The sequence below is a fragment of the Rattus norvegicus genome, chromosome 9, assembly GCF_021556685.1.
Source record: "Rattus norvegicus strain SHRSP/BbbUtx chromosome 9, alternate assembly SHRSP_T2T, whole genome shotgun sequence".
NCBI lineage: Eukaryota > Metazoa > Chordata > Mammalia > Rodentia > Muridae > Rattus > Rattus norvegicus.
The window spans coordinates 65,235,220-65,257,500 of record NC_141542.1 but is presented as its reverse complement, the minus strand read 5'-3'; the positions used below and the strand labels follow the sequence as shown (position 1 = coordinate 65,257,500).

At 41.1% G+C, this 22,281-nt stretch overlaps 1 long non-coding RNA gene across 5 annotated transcripts in view; it reads right to left on the bottom strand.

Annotated features, from left to right (window-relative positions):
* LOC148003722 (uncharacterized) overlaps nucleotides 1–19,920 on the bottom strand; it is a 71,773-nt gene extending 51,853 nt beyond the window's left edge. For 2 of the 5 annotated variants that reach the window (XR_015629507.1, XR_015629508.1), the window contains exon 1: nucleotides 19,711–19,890. This is a non-coding gene — a long non-coding RNA (uncharacterized LOC148003722). Of the gene's footprint in view, nucleotides 1–19,710 lie in introns of all 5 variants that reach the window. The other 3 variants (XR_015629504.1, XR_015629505.1, XR_015629506.1) reach the window with 3 other exon arrangements.
* Between the last annotated feature and the right edge of the window lie 2,361 nt (nucleotides 19,921–22,281).

Here is a 22,281-nt window from a genome sequence, read left to right as displayed (position 1 = left end):
GGAGAATAGGTGTCTTTGGAGGTCGGAGGTGTCAGATTGCCCAGGAGCTGACATTATAGGCAGGCGTGAGCCTCAGATGTACACTGGTACTGAGCCCTGCACTGCTGAGTCGTATCTCCAGCCCCATATGACCCTTTTCTTATGCAATGGTATTTTCAACAGACCGAGTTACTTTGAAATAGATCTAGAGGCTTGATTAGAAATAGGGCTAATTACTTAAAGCTTTTACCCCGGCTGACTAGTATTTATGGTAATAGAAAGAATGTTGCATGATACCAAAGGTAAAAGGTAAACACCTACTCAGCTAGGAACCTTTCCATCTACAACGTTTACCTGCCTGCGGGATACACTGGTACAATAGTGGTATAGCTTGTGGGAGTAACCAACCACTATCTGATTGGATTTTAGACCCTCTTTGTGAAATGGAAGCCATCCCCAAAACTGATCAGGTGGTCAAGAACCTAAGAGTAGATAGGTCACAGACCTCAGAGAATCCCAAATATTGCTCTTTTGCTAAAGGAACATAGCAGTAAGCTGACTCCTAATGACGTACTTCTCTACTAATAGATAAGCACCGCGCTCAAGCATCATCAGAGAGGCTCCTGTAGCATATGAGAACAAATACAGAGATGTACAACCAGGCAAAGTGCAGAGTGAGAGACCTTGAAACACTCTATCTTAAATGGAGTATCTCCATTGAATCCCTCCCTTCAGAATTCAGGGAACTCTAAGGAAACAGGAAAGAAAACAGAAAGATTATAAGTGCCGGGGGATGGAGGACACCAAGAAAACAAGGCCTTATAAGCATATACGAACCCACAGAGACTATGACAGCACACACAGGACCGGCATGGGCTAGATGGGGTCCTAGAACTGAGAGAAGAAGTGGATACAGGCTCCCATTCCCGACCCAGAAGCTATTTCCAATTGATAGCTGCTCACAAAGAAAATATTACTTTTCTATAATGTTATCTCACTAGATATACAAATCATTTAAGGGCAGACCCGATGCCAGCAGTAGATGGCCAACACAAAACCAACACAGTAGCATTTTTGGAAGTTTTTTGTCTTATAATGCTTTTTCTGGGAATTTTTTTTCTATTTCTAATTCTTTTTCCTCCTTATTTGTATATATTATGTTTTCCAGTGGGTTTATTTATTTGTTTATTTATTTACTTTGGTATTTCTGTGTCAGTGAATGTGTGTGTGTGTCCATTTACACTTGTATTGCTGGGCCAACCTAATCCCAATTTAAGATTAAAAGCCATCTTGTTACAAGGTCAAAATACGTTCATTCCTGTTTCCTGTAGAACTTGGATATGACCAGGTCTTGACACATCTTCTGAAAGTTGATGTGATTTCACACTCTATACCTTAACCTCCGCCCTAATAGGGCACGATGTGTTTGAAATGCTTAGCCAGGCTCCTATGCAACCAAAATTCCTGTGGAAATCCCTCAACCCTTGACAAACCCAAGTCTTGCAGTTTTTATGAGCTATATAATATACATCCCACCTTCTCCAGTGCTCAGTGATGTTTTCTCAAATTCCAATTTAGGGAGATAACTCTGACAAAAACCAAAGCTTGATGAATTCAGCGTAAAGAATGTGGGCAATGGACTTCGCTGTCAGTTGGTGAGATTTCTTGAGCCTTTTCTTTGGCTGTGTGTTCTCCTCGTGGTTTGTTTGCTTTGTTCTATTCCAGTTTGTTTGCTTTTGTTTTTATCTCATTTTATTTTATATTATTATTTTAAGATGCTTGTTCGTACTCTAATGAGAGAGGAAAAGATGGGGTGTGGATTTGGGTGGGTGGAGAGTCAAGGAGGTCGTGGGAGGAGGGGAAGCCATAGTCAGAATGTTATTGTGTGGGAAAAAAAATCCATTTTAAATTTATTTTAGGAAAAGGGCTAATCCTTGAGATGTGAATGCTCCCTAGGATGCTTCACAACCTAAGTCCCAATCATCTTTTCACCCTGCCTTTACCAATGCTAGGATCAATGACTAGATCTTTGTGGTGATTGCCTGACCCCAGCAGTCGGTGGAGAGGTGGCCTTTTGACTACTCAGATTCCAATTCCTCATCAATAATTTACCTTTTAGTTTTACCATCCACTGATATTTATTTCCTGAATTGTTTCATTACACTTCGTAAAATGGAGATTATTTTTTTTTTCTGATCCTGGTGTTTCTTCTTTTGTTATTTGTAAGACACCGGGAGCAGAACTTTTCTTTATCAGCCGGGGCTGTTTTGTAACTTCCAATAATCCTTTTCATAGGGCGTGGCTACTCAGAGTTCAGAGGGCAGGTCACCTTCAAGAGAGACAGCAAGCTGAGCATGCTGTTTTGACTTTTTTTTTTCTTCCCAATTTTTTCAATCTTTTGCTATTTTTATTCTATTCAATTGCCAAATTTCTTCTACCAGACAGCGGCCAGCAGCCTCACCTTTGATATACGATGATCCCCCCACTTAACAGTATCTATAGCATACCCACACCCTCTAAGAATCACCGAATTTAAACCTACTTATTTCCTTAACATGTATTTAGTTTATTTTAGGTGTGTGTACCTGAATCTATGTATGTGTACCCTGTTTGTGTAGATGCCTGTGGAACACAGAAGAAGGTGTTCTTACACCTGTGGACCTGGAATTACAAATGGCTGTGGACTACCCAATGTAAATTTTCTGTGAGAGCAGCAAGTGCTCTTAACTACTGAGCCTCTTTTCAGTCCCCAAGATAACCCTCTTTTAATATACATTTCTATTTTCTAACTGTGAAAATTGTGATTACTAATAGTATCAACATTAATATGATTTTGAGTCCATAAACTAATATTTATAATAGATTCAGTTGTGGTGTGTCTGCATGTGCGTGTGTGTGTGCATTTTGAGCAGGGTATCATGCTATAACCTGGGCTGGCTTCTGAAGTCACCATGTAGCAAAGATTCAGCGATCCTGCCTTGTCTCCTAAGTGCCACAATCCAATCATAAGCCCCTGTGTCTAGTTCATTATGATATGTTAAAAGAAAGCTGACCAAATTTCGGCTAATAGTAGTACTACCTACAACAGTGGAATGAAGGCATTGTTGTTTTGGTTGTTTTTGTTGTTTTGTAGTTTGTTTTGTTAAATTACAACCCACCGATAATTTATAATACATTTTATACTCTAAAAACAGGTACATAGGTCAAAATTCTGTACTGAGGGAAAAAGGTGTGGCTGTCGTTAGTCCCTCCTCTTCTTTCCCCTCCGAAGCCCCTCCGAAGAGAGGAGGCCCACAGAGGTGGGGGTGAGGGCTAGCTAGCTACAGTGAGGACTGCCTGTCAACTTGTATCCAGAGAAGCTCTGAGCCCCACCCTCCAGGACTATTGGGTGACAGCCCAGGAGACAGGCCAGAAGACACACTGAACAAAGACTCCTGAAATAGGAGACCGGTGTTGATCTGAGCAGCGTCTGAGCAGCAACTGTGAGCACAAGATAGGAAGACGCGTCACCCGAGTGAAGGAACCTTTCATAGCAGCTTGGCACTTAAAAAGAGTAAATCTCACAAAGAACAAATAGAATAAATGGAAAGTAGATGCGTCTCGTCCAAAACATTTCACCAGACAGCATGTGGCACCAGTCTGATATTTTCGAGCACAACGCACAGCTTGTAGCTGTTATTTATCTCTTTTTATCACGTTGGCATTTGAGCACCTTATCACCATATGGGAGGGAAAGATCCGGTTTTCTCTGCTTCGGCTGTGTTTTCAACCTGTGGTTCGGGAGCCCTAGTGTTAATTCTGAACTGTACTCGCGTGTCTGCAGGAAAGCAGGACACGGAAAAGAGGCGACGCTTGTAGCCCTTCAAGGTGAGGACATCCCAGGTTTTTCCCTGGGTAAGCTGAGACTGCTGGGGAGCACAGAGGTTTGTTTCTTGGCTCTGGCTTCCCTTTTGTTTTCTGACCTGCACACCTCAGCCAGAGTAGGAGGGTAAACGCTTGCCCAAGCCCGGGGCTCTAGCTGCCCTTTAATTAGTGAGGCACGGCCTCTGGCACATCTGTTCTTTTCACCTCACACACACTGCTGTTCACTACAATTCAGCAACATTCATTATCAGGGGCAAACTGGCTCCTTCTCTTTTGAGCTCCTTCCTTAACCCTAGACACCTGTAAAATACCCGGACAAAGTAGTAGTTATTCCTGTCGGAGGAAGGGCCAGCTGGAAACATTACTACTTCTCACCTGGGTTTAAATGCAGATCGACTCAGTTTACAACTAAAAGCCGGGTCCTTCTTTTGGATGTTGATATCATTGCTGCTGTTTTGTTCGGTTTTACTTTTAGTTTTTGAAACAGGGGCTTTTGTAGCCCAGGTTGGCCTAGAATCTGTAATGTAGCAAAAGATAAGCTTGAATTCCTGATCTTCCCACCTCCACTGCAGAGTGCTGAAATTGCAGCCGCCATTCTGTCTATATGATGCAATCAAGCCCAGTACTTATTGCATGCTGGGTAAAAACCTATCAGACAGCTACATGTCCGGCTCATGCACTCCTTGATGAAGGCAAGACTTGCACTTCCAGAAAAAAAATAACTTGAGACTTAATTTTAAGATTCATCTTTCTTGTTTCATTTATTGTATATGTGTGTCACCTGTATTCAAATGTACCTTCAAAAGCCAGAAGAGGGTGTCGGATCCCCTGGAGCTAGAGTTACAGATGGTTGCGAGTCACCTGATATGGCTACTGAAAACCAAACCCAGGGCAAACCGAGGTCCCCTGGAAATTCACTGTGTGGCCAGGAATGCAATCCTCTTGCCTTGGCCTCTCCATGGAAGAAATAATGAGCACGAGCCATCAAATGACCTCAAATATTAAGACTTACATTAAAACGAAGGGGGTAAGCAAAAATAATTTCTACATGCTGTCCTAGTAGTCAGTTGGAAAAACCTCCATGTTTCCCAAGGCAAACTTGCCTGCTGCTTGCTCACTTGATACTGATCAACAGTAGCAGGAAGAAATGCTGGCACAGGTGGGACCCACTCTCAGAGGCCTGGCTGAGTGAGAGAAGTCTGTCACAGTGAGGGCACACCGGAAGGAAAGGCAGAGAGGGAATCGATTTGAAAGCGGCCTTTGGGAACTTCCCAGATGATGAAAACGCCGGGGTCTGGACTGACCAGGCTGTGTACTGCAGAACCGCATGCTTCCCCCAGAATCCACGCATGTATTTATGATCTATATGCTTCACATACACACTGCAAGCCCTATCAAACTTTACCTAGAGAATGCTTATCTATGGTGATTAAACATCAACTTTTGTTTTAGCAGTTTGTATCTTTTGAAGTATATAAACCACAAAAGGAAATCTTTCAAAGTAGGAAACAAAGTCACGTGATGATGCACACACAGCAAGCACTGGATAAAAAGGCTGTTTCTGAGTAGTTGTGTAAGGGCGCCCGTTGCAAGAGTTCATTACCGAGAGTTCTTGCTTAAAGGACACCTCCTTCCAGCACAGACACATAGTCAAATTCTGCACTGTACACAAAATGAAAGCTTCCTAGCGCTATGAAAATACCTTTAGTAATCCTCTGTACACTGGTGAGAGTACAGTAAACCAAACCAGCACCTTTTATGATTTTGCCACCTGATATTATTACTATATCCAAACTCAAATGTGTAAAGTAGCATTTTATGAGGAAAGGTACTCTATCCTGAAATCCAAAGAAATATGTTTTATATTGAAAAAAATGTGTAGACAGGTGCTCAGTGCCCTCTGATCGAGCTCTGTGCATTGGTTCAATACTCTATGTGTACTGTGTTCCCATGTGTGATGGGGCTCATGGGGCTCACTGTGGGATCCTCCAGGGATGCAGAGCAGTGAGCTACTCTCACACACCATTTTCTGACTGGGCTGATGGCACAGGCCTGGTAACCCTGCTACCTAAAGGCCTAGGCAAGAAGTCCAAACTTTTAAGGTCAGCCTGAGCAACACACACATACACACACACACCACACACACACACACACACACACACACACACACACACACAAATAATAATTAATAATAATGACAATAACTATTATTAACTTTTAAAATAGTAATAAAAAGTCTTAGCATAGCTCACAGGTAGAACTGGTAGAACGCTTGTCTAGTATGCCTCATGTCCTGGATTCAGTTCCCAGGACTACACATGTGCACACGCATACAAGTTTATTCCTGAAGTACACACTAACTGAGTATTATGTTTATTTCTACAGTAGAATGTTTCTTCCAAGTCCTAGACAAACAGGACAAATTACTGAGTAGTTTTCAACCTATCTTAATCATGATATGTTCTCAGCAACAGCGTATGAAGACCTTTCTTTTTTTCTTTTTTTTTTTAAATTTTTATTATATATTTCTTTACTTACATTTCAAAGGTTATACCCCTTCCCAGTTTCCTGTCCATAGCCCCCATTTCCTCCCCTACCTCTACCCCATACTGGTAATCCCCCTTCCACTGTTGCCCCAACAAAGCTATTCTCTGCTACATATTCAGTTGGAGCCCATGTATAGCCTCTCAGTAGTGATTTAGTCCCTGGAAGCTTTGGTTATTGGCAATGTTGTTTTTATAGGGTTGTAAGCTCCTTCAACTCTTTCAATACTTCCTATAGTACCCGCCAAGGAGGTCCTATTCTTGGTTCAGCGGATTGCTGCTAGCATTGACCTCTGTATTGGACATGCTTTGGATGTGTCTCTCAGGAACATGCATTTTTTAGCTTCATCAGACTTATCTAGTATTGGTGGCTGTATATATATGGACCACATATATGTCAGGCTCTGGATGGCCATTCCTTGAGTCGCTGCTCTAAACTTTGCTTCCATATTCCCTTCTATGAATATTCCCACCCCCCCTTTTTTCTTTTATTAACTTGAGTATTTCTTATACACATTTCTAGTGTTATTCCCTTTCCCGGTTTCTGGGCAAACATCACCCTAATCCCTCCCCCTCCCCTTGCTTATGGGTGTTCCCTTCCCCATCCTCCCCCCACTGCGCCCTACCCCCAACAATCTAGTTCACTGGGGGTTCAGTCTTAGCGAACCCAGGGCTACTCCTTCCACTGGTGCTCTTACTAGGATATTCATTGCTACCTATGAGGTCAGAGTCCAGGGTCAGTCCATGTATAGTCTTTAGGTAGTGGCTTAGTCCCTGGAAGCTCTGGTTGCTTGGCATTGTTGTACATATGGCGTCACGAGCTCCTTCAAGCTCTTCCAGTTCTTTCTCTGATTCCTTCAATGGGGGTCCCATTCTCAGTTCACTGGTTTGCTGTTGGCATTCGCCTCTGTATTTGCTGTATTCTGGCTGTGTCTCTCAGGAGCGATCTACATCCGGCTCCTGTCAGCCTGCACTTCTTTGCTTCATCCATCTTGTCTAATTGGATGGCTGTATATGTATGGGCCACATGTGGGGCAGGCTCTGAATGGGTGTTCCTTCTGTATCTGTTTTAATCTTTGCCTCTCTATTCCCTGCCAAGGGTATTCTTGTTCCCCTTTTAAAGAAGGAGTGAAGCATTCACATTTTGATCATCCGTCTTGAGTTTCATTTGTTCTAGGCATCTAGGGTAAATCAAGCATTTGGGCTAATAGCCACTTATCAATGAGTGCATACCATGTGTGTTTTTCTGTGATTGGGTTACCTCACTCAGGATGATATTTTCCAGTTCCAACCATTTGCCTACAAATTTCATAAAGTCGTTGTTTTTGATAGCTGAGTAATATTCCATTGTGTAGATGTACCACATTTTCTGTATCCATTCCTCTGTTGAAGGGCATCTGGGTTCTTTCCAGCTTCTGGCTATTATAAATAAGGCTGCGATGAACATAGTGGAGCACGTGTCTTTTTTATATGTTGGGGCATCTTTTGGGTATATGCCCAAGAGAGGTATAGCTGGATCCTCAGGCAGTTCAATGTCCAATTTTCTGAGGAACCTCCAGACTGATTTCCAGAATGGTTGTACCAGTCTGCAATCCCACCAACAATGGAGGAGTGTTCCTCTTTCTCCGCATCCTCGCCAGCATCTGCTGTCACCTGAGTTTTTGATCTTAGCCATTCTCACTGGTGTGAGGTGAAATCTCAGGGTTGTTTTGATTTGCATTTCCCTTATGACTAAAGATGTTGAACATTTCTTTAGGTGTTTCTCAGCCATTCGGCATTCCTCAGCTGTGAATTCTTTGTTTAGCTCTGACCCCCATTTTTTAATAGGGTTATTTGTCTCCCTGCGGTCTAACTTCTTGAGTTCTTTGTATAGTTTGGATATAAGGCCTCTATCTGTTGTAGGATAGGTAAAGATCTTTTCCCAATCTGTTGGTTGCCGTTTTGTCCTAACCACAGTGTCCTTTGCCTTACAGAAGCTTTGCAGTTTTATGAGATCCCATTTGTCGATTCCTGATCTTAGAGCATAAGCCATTGGTGTTTTGTTCAGGAAATTTTTTCCAGTGCCCATGTGTTCCAGATTCTTCCCTAGTTTTTCTTCTATTAGTTTCAGTGTATCTGGTTTGATGTGGAGGTCCTTGATCCACTTGGACTTAAGCTTTGTACAGGGTGATAAGCATGGATCAATCTGCATTCTTCTACATGTTGCCCTCCAGTTGAACCAGCACCATTTGCTGAAAATGCTATCTTTTTTCCATTGGATGGTTTTGGCTCCTTTGTCAAAAATCAAGTGACCATAGGTGTGTGGGTTCATTTCTGGGTCTTCAATTCTGTTCCATTAGTCTATCTGTCTGTCTCTGTACCGATACCATGCAGTTTTTATCACTATTGCTCTGTAATACTGCTTGAGTTCAGGGATAGTGATTCCTCCTGAAGTCCTTTCATTGTTGAGGATAGCTTTAGCTATCCTGGGTTTTTTGTTATTCCAGATGAATTTGCAAATTGTTCTGTCTAACTCTTTGAAGAATTGGATTGGTATTTTGATGGGAATTGCATTGAATCTGTAGATCGCTTTTGGTAGAATGGCCATTTTTACTATATTGATCCTGCCAATCCATGAGCATGGGAGATCTTTCCATCTTCTGAGGTCTTCTTCAATTTCTTTCTTCAGAGTCTTGAAGTTCTTATTGTACAAATCTTTTACTTGCTTGGTTAAAGTCACACCGAGGTACTTTATATTATTTGGGTCTATTATGAAGGGTGTCATTTCCCTAATTTCTTTCTCGGCTTGTTTCTCTTTTGTGTAGAGGAAGGCTACTGATTTATTTGAGTTAATTTTATACCCAGCCACTTTGCTGAAGTTGTTTATCAGCTTTAGTAGTTCTCTGGTGGAACTTTTGGGATCACTTAAATATACTATCATATAATCTGCAAATAGTGATATTTTGACTTCTTTTTTTCCAATCTGTATCCCCTTGATCTCCTTTTGTTGTCTGATTGCTCTGGCTAGAACTTCAAGAACTATATTGAATAAGTAGGGAGAGAGTGGGCAGCCTTGTCTAGTCCCTGATTTTAGTGGGATTGCTTCAAGTTTCTCTCCAATTAGTTTAATGTTAGCAACTGGTTTGCTGTATATGGCTTTTACTATGTTTAGGTATGGGCCTTGAATTCCTATTCTTTCCAAGACTTTTATCATGAAGGGGTGTTGAATTTTGTCAAATGCTTTCTCAGCATCTAATGAAATGATCATGTGGTTTTATTCTTTCAGTTTGTTTATATAATGGATCACGTTGATGGTTTTCTGTATATTAAACCATCCCTGCTCTCATAAAACTGCAAAGCTTCTGTAAGGCAAAGGACACTGTGGTTAGGACAAAACGGCAACCAACAGATTGGGAAAAGATCTTTACCAATCCTACAACAGATAGAGGCCTTATATCCAAACTATACAAAGAACTCAAGAAGTTAGACCGCACGGAGACAAATAACCCTATTAAAAAATGGGGGTCAGAGCTAAACAAAGAATTCACAGCTGAGGAATGCCGAATGGCTGAGAAACACCTAAAGAAATGTTCAACATCTTTAGTCATAAGGGAAATGCAAATCAAAACAACCCTGAGATTTCACCTCACACCAGTGAGAATGGCTAAGATCAAAAACTCAGGTGACAGCAGATGCTGGCGAGGATGCGGAGAAAGAGGAACACTCCTCCATTGTTGGTGGGATTGCAGACTGGTACAACCATTCTGGAAATCAGTCTGGAGGTTCCTCAGAAAATTGGACATTGAACTGCCTGAGGATCCAGCTATACCTCTCTTGGGCATATACCCAAAAGATGCCCCAACATATAAAAAAGACACGTGCTCCACTATGTTCATCGCAGCCTTATTTATAATAGCCAGAAGCTGGAAAGAACCCAGATGCCCTTCAACAGAGGAATGGATACAGAAAATGTGGTACATCTACACAATGGAATATTACTCAGCTATCAAAAACAACGACTTTATGAAATTTGTAGGCAAATGGTTGGAACTGGAAAATATCATCCTGAGTGAGGTAACCCAATCACAGAAAAACACACATGGTATGCACTCATTGATAAGTGGCTATTAGCCCAAATGCTTGAATTACCCTAGATGCCTAGAACAAATGAAACTCAAGACAGATGATCAAAATGTGAATGCTTCACTCCTTCTTTAAAAGGGGAACAAGAATACCCTTGGCAGGGAATAGAGAGGCAAAGATTAAAACAGATACAGAAGGAACACCCATTCAGAGCCTGCCCCACATGTGGCCCATACATATACAGCCACCCAATGAGACAAGATGGATGAAGCAAAGAAGTGCAGGCTGACAGGAGCCGGATGTAGATCGCTCCTGAGAGACACAGCCAGAATACAGCAAATACAGAGGCGAATGCCAGTAGCAAACCACTGAACTGAGAATAGGTCCCCCGTTGAAGGAATCAGAGAAAGAACTGGAAGAGCTTGAAGGGGCTCAAGACCCCATATGTACAACAATGCCAAGCAACCAGACCTTCCAGGGACTAAGCCACTACCTAAAGACTATACATGGACTGACCCTGGACTCTGACCTCATAGGTAGCAATGAATATCCTAGTGAGAGCACCAGTGGAAGGGGAAGCCCTGGGTCCTGCTAAGACTGAACCCCCAATGAACTAGACTCTTGGGGGGAGGGCGGCAATGGGGGGAGGGTTGGGAGGGGAACACCCATAAGGAAGGGGAGGGGGGAGGGGGATGTTTGCCCGGAAACCGGGAAAGGGAATAACACTCGAAATGTATATAAGAAATACTTAAGTTAATAAAAAAACAAAAAAAAAAAACAAAAAAAACAAAAAAAAAAAGCCATCTCTGCATGCCTGGGATGAAGCCTACTTGATCATGGTGGATGATTGTTTTGATGTGCTCTTGGATTCGGCTTGCCAGAATTTTATTGAGTATTTTTGCATCGATATTCATAAGGGAAATTGGTCTGAAGTTCTCTTTCTTTGTTGTGTCTTTGTGTGGTTTAGGTATAAGAGTAATTGTGGCTTCATAGAAGGAATTCAGTAGTGATCCATCTGTTTCAATTTTGTGGAATAGTTTGGATAATATTGGTATGAGGTCTTCTATGAAGGTCTGATAGAATTCTGCACTAAACCCATCTGGACCTGGGCTCTTTTTGGTTGGGAGACCTTTAATGACTGCTTCTATTTCCTTAGGAGTTATGGGGTTCTTTAACTGGTTTATCTGTTCCTGATTTAACTTCGGTACCTAGTATCTCTCTAGGAAATTGTCCATTTCCTACAGATTTTCAAGTTTTGTTGAATATAGGCTTTTATAGTAAGATCTGATGATTTTTTTGAATTTCCTCTGAATCTGTAGTTATGTCTCCCTTTTCATTTCTGATATTGTTAATTTGGACACACTCTCTGTGTCCTCTCGTTAGTCTGGCTAAGGGTTTATCTATCTTGTTGATTTTCTCAAAGAACCAACTTTTGGTTCTGTTGATTCTTTCTATGGTCCTTTTTGTTTCTACTTGGTTGATTTCAGCTCTGAGTTTGATTATTTCCTGCCTTCTACTCCTCCTGGGTGTATTTGCTTCTTTTTGTTCTAGAGCTTTGAGGTGTGCTGTCAAGCTGCTGACATATGCTCTTTCCTGTTTCTTTCTGCAGGCACGCAGCGCTATGAGTTTTCCTCTTAGCACAGCTTTCATTGTGTCCCATAAGTTTGGGTATGTTGTACCTTCATTTTCATTAAATTCTAAAAAGTCTTTAATTTCTTTCTTTATTTCTTCCTTGACCAGGTTATCATTGAGTAGAGCATTGTTCAATTTCCACGTATATGTGGGCATTCTTCCCTTATTGTTATTGAAGACCAGTTTTAGGCCGTGGTGGTCTGATAGCATGCATGGGATTATTTCTATCTTTCTGTACCTGTCGAGGCCCGTTTTTTGACCAATTATATGGTCAATTTTGGAGAAAGTGCCATGAGGAGCTGAGAAGAAGGTATATCCTTTTGCTTTAGGGTAGAATGTTCTATAAATATCTGTTAAGTCCATTTGGCTCATGACTTCTCTTAGTCTGTCTACGTCTCTGTTCAATTTCTGTTTCCATGATCTGTCCATTGATGAGAGTGGGGTGTTGAAATCTCCTACTATTATTGTGTGAGGTGCAATGTGTTTTGAGCTTTAGTAAGGTTTCTTTTACGTATGTAGGTGCCCTTGTATTTGGGGCATAGATATTTAGGATTGAGAGTTCATCTTGGTGGATTTTTCCTTTGATGAACATGAAGTGTCCTTCCTTATCTTTTTTGATGACTTTTAGTTGAAAATTGATTTTATTTGATATTAGAATGGCTAATCCAGCTTGCTTCTTCCGACCATTTGCTTGGAAAGTTGTTTTCCAGCCTTTCATTCTGAGGTAGTGTCTGTCTTTGTCTCTGAGGTGTGTTTCCTGTAGGCAGCAGAATGCAGGGTCCTCGTTGTGTATCCAGTTTGTTAATCTATGTCTTTTTATTGGGGAGTTGAGGCCATTGATGTTGAGAGATATTAAGGAATAGTGATTATTGCTTCCCTTTATATTCATATTTGGATGTGAGGTTACGTTTGTGTGCTTTCATTCTCTTTGTTTTGTTGCCAAGACGATTAGTTTCTTGCTTCATCTAGGGTATAGCTTGCCTCCTTATGTTGGGCTTTACCATTTATTATCCTTTGTAGTGCTGGATTTGTAGAAAGATATTGTGTAAATTTGGTTTTGTCATGGAATATCTTGGTTTCTCCATCTATGTTAATTGAGAGTTTTGCAGGATACAGTAACCTGTGCTGGCATTTGTGTTCTCTTAGGGTCTGTATGACATCAGTCCAGGATATTCTGGCTTTCATAGTTTCTGGCGAAAAGTCTGGTGTGATTCTGATAGGTCTGCCTTTATATATTACTTGACCCTTTTCCCTTACTGCTTTTAATATTCTTCTTTATTTTGTGCGTTTGGTGTTTTGACTATTATGTGACGGGAGGTATTTCTTTTCTGGTCCAATCTATTTGGAGTTCTGTAGGCTTCTTATATGCCTATGGGTATCTCTTTTTTTAGGTTAGGGAAGTTTTCTTCTATGATTTTGTTGAAGATATTTACTGGTCCTTTGAGCTGGGAGTCTTCACTCTCTTCTATACCTATTATCCTTAGGTTTGATCTTCTCATTGAGTCCTGGATTTCCTGTATGTTTTGGACCAGTAGCTTTTTCCGCTTTACATTATCTTTGACAGTTGAGTCAATGATTTCTATGGAATCTTCTGCTCCTGAGATTCTCTCTTCCATCTCTTGTATTCTGTTGGTGAAGCTCGCATCTACAGCTCCTTGTCTCTTCTTTTGGTTTCCTATATCCAGGGTTGTTTCCATGTGTTCTTTCTTGATTGCTTCTATTTCCATTTTTAATTCCTTCAACTGTTTGATTGTGTTTTCCTGGAATTCTTTCAGGGATTTTTGCGATTCCTCTCTGTAGGCTTCTACTTGTTCTCTAAGGGAGTTCTTCACGTCTTACTTGAAGTCCTTCAGCATCATGATCAGAAATGATTTTGAAACTAGATCTTGCTTTTCTGGTGTGTTTGGATATTCCGTGTTTGCTTTGGTGGGAGAATTGGGCTCCGATGATGCCATGTAGTCTTGGTTTCTGTTGCTTGGGTTCCTGCACTTGCCTCTCGCCATCAGATTATCTCTAGTGTTACTTTGTTCTGCTATTTCTGACAGTGGCTAGACTGTCCTATAAGCCTGTGTGTCGGGAGTGCTGTAGACCTGTTTTCCTGTTTTCTTTCAGCCAGTTATGGGGACAGAGTGTTCTGCTTTCGGGGGTGTAGTTTTTCCTATCTACAGGTCTTCAGCTGTTCCTGTGGGCCTGTGTCTTGAGTTCACCAGGCAGGTCACTTGCAGCAGAAAAGTTGGTCTTACCCTGGTTCCGAGGCTCAAGTTTGCTCGTGGGGTGTTGCTTACGAGCTCTCCGCGGAGGCAGCAACCAGGAAGATCTGCACTGCCCTTTCCGGGAGCTTCTGTGCACCAGGGTTCCAGATGGCATTTGGTGTTTTCCTCTGGTGTCAGAGATGTGTGCAGAGTGCAGTCTCTTCTGGTTTCCCAGGCGTGTCTGCCTCTCTGAAGGTTAAGCTCTCCCTCCCACGGGATTTGGGTGCAGAGAACTGTTTATCTGGTCAGTCCCTTCAGGTTCTGACGGTGTCTCAGACGCAGTGGTCCTGCTGCTCCTGGGCCCTCCTCTATGGGAACCCAGAGGCCATATACAGTTTCCTCTTGGGCCAGGGATGTGAGCAGGGGTGGGCAGTGTTGGTGGTCTCTTCCGCTCTGCAGCCTCAGGAGTGCCCACCTGACCAGGCGGTGAGGTCTCTCTCCCATGGGGTTTGGGAGAAGAGAGCTGCTTCGGTCAGGGATCCTCGGGTTTGGGACTCCCGGTAACCACCCAAGACCTTTCTTTAATAAAAAATATAGTCTGGGTTTGTGTGCATGTGTGTGTGTGTGTGTGTGTGTGTGTGTGTGTGTGTGTGTGTGTGTATGTGTGTGTGTATCTGTGTGTGTATCTGTGTCTGTGTGTAGGTGTGTATAGGTGTGTGTGTGTGAGTGTATATACCTGTGTGTGTATGCATGTGTGGTTGTGTGTGTATCTGTGTGTGCATGTATATAGGTGTGCATGTTATAGCATGCATGTAGAGGCCAGAAGACAGCTTTGTGGAGTCAGTATTCTTCACTTTTATATGGGTTCCAAGGAGCCCACACAGTGCATCAATCAGGCTTGCACAAAAGTGTTTTTTGTCCAATGAGCCATCTTGTCTGACTGATTTTAATATTTTTATCCACTGGGAGTATGACAAGAAATCAAGCAGCCAAGCAGAAAAACACAAACCAAATTGCAACCTCTAAGTTAAAAGGAGACAATTCCCATTAGATTGGGAATCCATATTGGTACAGAGTTGTGAAACATTCTTTTACCAACAGGGACTTCTCAAACATCCCAATTGTTTTGTCTCTAGAGAATTCACACAATAGATGAAATAAACAATAAAACATTATAGGACAGATATTGCTGAAGAAATATAATTTCCTGTTTCAATTTCTAAAAGATGCATTTTAAAGGGGGGAAAAAACTAGAAGTGATAAGAAAGTAAGGTTACCTCAAAGCTGTGGAAAGGTTTTTACCCTGTTATCATATGCAAACATTCACTTAGGGAGGAAAGCACTACAGCCTTACCCACTCACTGACCACAAGTGTAGGTCCTCAGCCTTGTGGGTAACCCTGGCAACGGGTTAGAAACACATCCTTGTAATACCACTACCACCACCACCATCACCACCACTACCATCACCACCACCACCATCACCACCACCACCATCACCACCACCACCATCACCACCAGCACTGCATCTATCACCCTCACTGCCACCACATCTATCACAACCACCACTCTGCCACACCAGCCAAGTCAGAGTCCCTAGGGACAAGCTCCACAACCAGTGCAGCAAGAACCCTCCATGGTTTGGAGGCTGGAGAAAGGCTGAGAGCCACGGACTCATTCCAACATATTGATTAACTATCCACTGTGTGTTAAGCACTGAGATACAAAAGTAAGAATTTAATAGATCCACAGCTTAACTGGGAGCTTTCTCAGAAAGTGAAGGTGTTTGCTGGGCAAGTACCACGAGGATCAGAGATTGATATCTAGATGTTCCCGCACATGCCAGAGACAAGCGTATCTCAGGCACTCACTAGCCAGCCAAGTTAGCTGAAACAGGGCTCCAGGTTCAGTGAGATGCCCTGCCCCAAATAGATACATAGACAGAGACGTAAATGGATACACAGGTGATGGGTAGATAGATGATAGATAGATAGATAGATAGATAGATAGATAGATAGATGATAGATAGATAGATGATAGATAGATGATAGATAGATAGATAGATAGATAGATGATAGATAGATAGATGATAGATAGATAGATAGATGATAGATAGATAGATGATAGATAGATAGATAATAGATAGATGATAGATAGATAGATAGATAATAGATAGATGATAGATAGATAGATAGATAGATGATAGATAGATAGATGATAGATAGATAGATAATAGATAGATAGATAGATGATAGATAGATAGATAGATAGATAGATAGATAGATGATAGATAGATAGATGATAGATAGATAGATAGATGATAGATAGATAGATGATAGATAGATAGATAGATGATAGATAGATAATAGATAGATAGATGATAGATAGATAGATAATAGATAGATAGATAGATAGATAGATAGATAGATAGATGATAGATAGATAGATAGATAGATAGATAGATGATAGATAGATGATAGATAGATAGATAGATAGATGATAGATAGATAGATGATAGATAGATAGATAGATAGATAGATGATAGATAGATAGATAGATGGATAGATAGATAGATAATAGATAGATAGATAGATGATAGATAGATAGATAGATGGATAGATAGATAGATAATAGATAGATAGATAGATGATAGATAGATAGATAGATGATAGATAGATAGATAGATAGATAGATAGATAGATGATAGATAGATAGATAGATGATAGATAGATGATAGATAGATAGATGATAGATAGATAGATAGATGATAGATAGATAGATGATAGATAGATAGATAATAGATAGATAGATATAGATAGATAGATAGATAATAGATAGATAGATAGATGATAGATAGATAGATAGATAGATAGATGATAGATGATAGATAGATAGATAGATAGATAGATAGATAGATGATAGATGATAGATAGATAGATAGATGATAGATAGATAGATAGATAGATAGATAGATAGATGATAGATAGATGATAGATAGATAGATAGATGATAGATAGATAGATAATAGATAGATAGATAGATAATAGATAGATAGATGATAGATAGATAGATAGATAGATAGATAGATGATAGATAGATAGATAGATAGATAGATGATAGATGATAGATAGATAGATAGATGATAGATAGATAGATAGATAGATAGATAGATAGATGATAGATAGATAGATAGATGATAGATAGATAGATAGATAGATAGATAGATAGATAGATAGATAGATAGATAGATAGATAGGCAGACAGGCAGGCAAATACATAAAGTGAAAAGGAAGCACCCAAAGTCAAAGTCAACCTCTGGCCTCCACACAGTCCCACACAATCAGCATAGTCACCACACACACGCACACAGCCTGAGCCAGCAGAATGGTGTTTTGACTGGAGTTCCCTATGATCACCAACAACCCAGTGTGTGCCGGGTTTCATCCCACACTCACAGCCTATGATGCTTAACTTAAAAGTTAGATTCAGTAAAGGATTTGACTAATGGTCTCTCCACTAATGTTTACCCCTGTCCTCTTTCCTTGAACCCGTGCAAGCATCCCTTGCTTACAGGACAGCTTGATGACAGTACTTGCCTCACACCATCCTTTGCCCAGCCCTTCCGAGCAGCTCAGTGCTTGCTGGCATAGCACGCAGCTATCATTTCAGACACATTTTCCATCCTCAAGTCAGATTTTTTTTTTCTCTTAACTAAACACTTGACAAACTGTGGCTATAGCTTTTAGAGCTTGAGGTGAGACAGCAAAACCAGGATAGATTTCTTTTCCCTTCCTTACACTTTCTCCAAAAATTCATTCTTACCAGAGATCCTAGCAAACTCAGTAACTCACTCTCTCTCTCTCTCTCTCTCTCTCTCTCTCTCTCTCTCTCTCTCTCTTTCTTTGTCTCTCTCTCCCTCCCTCCTTCCCTCCCTCCTTTCTCTCTTTCTTTCTTCCTTCCTTCCTTTCTTTCTTTCTTTCTCTCTTTCTTTCTTTCTTTCTTCCTTTCTTTCTTTCTACTTAAATTAAGAACTTTCAACTTTTCACTTTGCAGCTTCTCTTTGGCACAGCCAAGCTGTCAGCATCCCTGCAGGGCACTTTGCTGCCATTATTAAATAAAATAAGAGTACCTGAGCACAAGCACAGTGGTCAGGAGAGCAGTGATGTAATGGGGGCAGAGCTACAAAATGACCAATAGGCAGGTAGCGCGCAGTGTGGCTACACCAGACAAAGGGATAGTTCTTGTCTCTGGTGAATGAGGCAGAATGACACAAATTTTCATCACAGTACTCAGAATGGCACATATTTTTTTTTTTAGGTATTTATAAGGTTTGTTGATTTTAATACAGGATCTCATGAATTCCAGGCTAGCCTCAAACTTGATATATAGCCAATGGTATTGTTAAACTTCTGATCCTCCCGGCTCTCTCTCTCTGTGCTGGGATTACAAGCACAAATTACTATGGTGTTACGGATTGCAAACACTACCAATTGAGACATACCCCCCAGCTCCTGAAATTTTGCATTTAATAATTTCCAACTAAAGTTAATCACGAATAGCTAAAACCACAGTGAATCATGAGTGTTGTCCTCATAATTCTGTTATACTCCATAATCTGCCACCCACCGATTAAAGTTTCCCAAACTGTGGTATGAAAGCTTAACATCATTTTCCTTTGCTCACATAAAATGTTTTTATATTCTTTTCTTTCTAAGGTATTAATATTTCTTTTACCTTCTATCCTTGACTAAACCATATTTTGAAAAAAAATTTAAGTTGTTCTTAAACCCCAAATGTAGAGGAAACTTTTATTTATTCTCTACCAATAAAGGAAAAGTGGGGTCCAAAGATATTTACATTGCACTGGATTAACCCTCCAAGCTTTGAGCCATAAAGCCGAAATCCCCAGTAGATGAATATGTGATAAATACAGGAGAGACCAGCACCTAATTGTGTAAGAGTCCCAGTAGTCTGCACACGGATTCCAAGAAAATCAATCATATGACATCACACCAAATGTAGAGATGCTGCAATAAACTAGCAAAGCATTTATTTACCCACACCCTTAACTACACAGTGCTAACTACTTCTATAAACATTAGGAGGTAGTAAGTAAATCGTTCACAAGTGTAAAGGTTACCTGTGCCTTCGCTGAACAGCACAGTGAGACAAAAGAAATAATAACTGAAACGGGAAACTTAAGTAAATAGTGTTATTGCAGAAAGCAGTGCGTTTAAATAAAGCTAAATGAAAGTGTGGAGATGTATATCCTAGGTGGGAAGAGTAGGATGGCAGGCTATCGTATTACACTACTCAAAGCAGACCACGATTTCAAACTTACATCAAGTTTATCTGAAATTTTCCATTTAATAACTTTTATCGCATTTGACCTCAAATAAATGAAACCGTAGAAAGCAAAATAAATGTGAGGTCACATACCTAAAACGAGGTGACTCTCTCTGGCTGTAGCTGAATCACGTGACCAGCAAGGAGGCTGGCACAAGTTGCTCAGACTCAGGTGCCCTTTCCTTTTCCTCATCTTTGTCGCTTGGAGGCTGCAAGCTTTGAAAGAGGCCATGGTCTCCATGTGGTTGTGTGTTTAAATATGTGGCCCCCTGTAAGCGATGCTGTTTTGGAAAGTTATGAAACGTTTGGTGGGTGGAGCCTATTTGGAAGAAGTATGTCACTATGGGGCCGGGCTTTCACAGTGTATAGCCTCTCCCGGCTCCCAGTTCTCTCAGCCTTCTTTGTAAGGTTGAAATGTGATCGATCTCTCAGCCTCCTTCTTCAGCTACCTGTGGCCACACTACCCTGCCATGAGGACTCTAATCCGTCTAAACTTTTCATCTATAAGTCACTTCTGGTCATGGTCTTTTACCACAGTAACAGTAACAGGAAAGTGATACAAAGGTCATGAGCTGTGTGGTTTCACTCTACCCCACATCCCTACCACAGGCTGCCTCCTTGTAGGCCCAAAGCTGCAGCACCACGAACTGAGCATGGACTGGAACCTGTGAACCAAATAAGTCTTTTCTCTTTCTAAGTTGATTGTATAAGGCACTGCATTATAATGATAGAAAGCTGCTTGCTTTTGATTCTTGATTTCTGTAAGGATAAGTAGTGGTCCCCGGTGGCTGGTTGTCCCTGTACATGTGTGGACACAGGTCTGGTGCTGCTATATATTCAAATGCTAAATGCTGGCTTCCAAGCTCTAGCTGCCCCACCCCCAACCCCAGGAGATTCTCACTTACTTCTGCTTTTGTTGCGTAAAACTTTGTCCCCTAAAGTGATCCCTGATTGGTTGATAAAGATGCCTGCAGCCAGAGCTGGGCACAAGAGAGGGAGACAAAGTGAGCAAGCTTAAGTTCTGAGGCAGGGAACACTGGAAGGGAAAGGAAGAAGGAAGAAGGAAGTCGCCCAGGGCACTAGATAGTGATCACATGGCCATGAGGGCTGGCCTGGTGGAATAGAGCAGTCCAGACTGATCATGGCAAGTGATATCTCCAGGATGGCCACCTGGAAATAGACAAAATAGTATAAATGGTTGATATCTGTGCAGTTCTTGTGCTCTATTGCTTATTTTTTTTAATTCTTTTAATTTTTAATTTCTTTCTTTTTTTTTCTTTTTTTAAAGATTTATTCATCCATTATATATAAGTACACTGTAGCTGTCTTCAGATACACCAGAAGAGGGCATCAGATCTCTTTACAGATGGTTGTGAGCCACCATGTGGTTGCTGGGAATTGAACTCATGACCTCTGGAAGAGCAGTCGGGTGCTCTTAACCGCTGAGCCATCTCTCCAGCCCTCTATTGCTTATTATAAACCTAAAGGTCACTGTGTCTTTTATTTGGGAATTAAATGATCTGAAGTGGGGCAGAAACCCCTATGGAAGTCTAAAGGGGTTGACCCAGAATAATAACTATCACAACAATGAGCCTTACAAGAGGAAGCATCTTGGTTAGAAACAAGGAGATGCAACCAACAGTAAGAAAGCCTAGTCGAGGAAAGCTTTGAGGATACTACACTCATAGCTTTAAAGAGGACAGGGCCAGGGAATACAGAAAATCCAAGGACACAGAGACTCCCCTAGAGCCCCAGCTCTACCCACTGAAGTGTCTGAGCCATGGCTCTCAAGACAGCTGTACCCCCACAGCATGTGAAAGCTGCCACCCTCAGGCCAGTAAATCAGTCTTAACGGCTGTGAGACCTAGAGAACATTATTTTCAAACTCTCCAGGCAATCCCTACATGCATCTAAAATTGTGATCCACCATCCTAGAGGCCAAAATGTCAGAGAAGAAGGGAGCATTGTGGTACTGGCTGTGAGACTCTGGCATCCTCTCTCAGGCAAGCATTTTTTTTTTTAATATGACAATAAGAGTGGGACGGTGCAACCTCTAAAGGTATCACATGCATGAAACTTAGAGCATTTTTGTGTTAAATTGTAAAGCAATCCCTCAATTTTCCCCTTATCAGAAGGCTCAAAGGACTCACAGTCTCTCCCATCAAGTCAATGTCTAGAACTTTACTTCTCAAATGGCTCTAGTTGAAAACTTCTGGTTTTCAGGCAGTTGAGCTTATAGGTTTCACATTCAAATTCCTCATAAATATACACCGTGTTCTTACTGACTTGAATATTCAACACTTCCAAATATTTTTAATAATCCACTTGTCAGCTGCCACCTGGTTCAAGTTGTATTATTTTAAATTCATGGTTTTCAGTGGCTGTCTACATGACTTGGAATTTAGAATTCTACAGGTAGACTAAGGTTGTTCCTTTTGGAGAATGACTGCAAGGCAGTATTAACACACAGCTCTCCTGAATTTAATGAGAGAAGCCATGAAAACATTGCTCTGTGTGATCCTTTTTGTTGCATTTAGTTGTAGAGACACTAATATATTCAGACAACTCTGATACAAAGTCTGATAAGGTTACTCATTTTTATCCTTAGTTTGATTGATAATATACAAAGACAGACTTTAGATTCTGCTTCTACCAACAATTAGC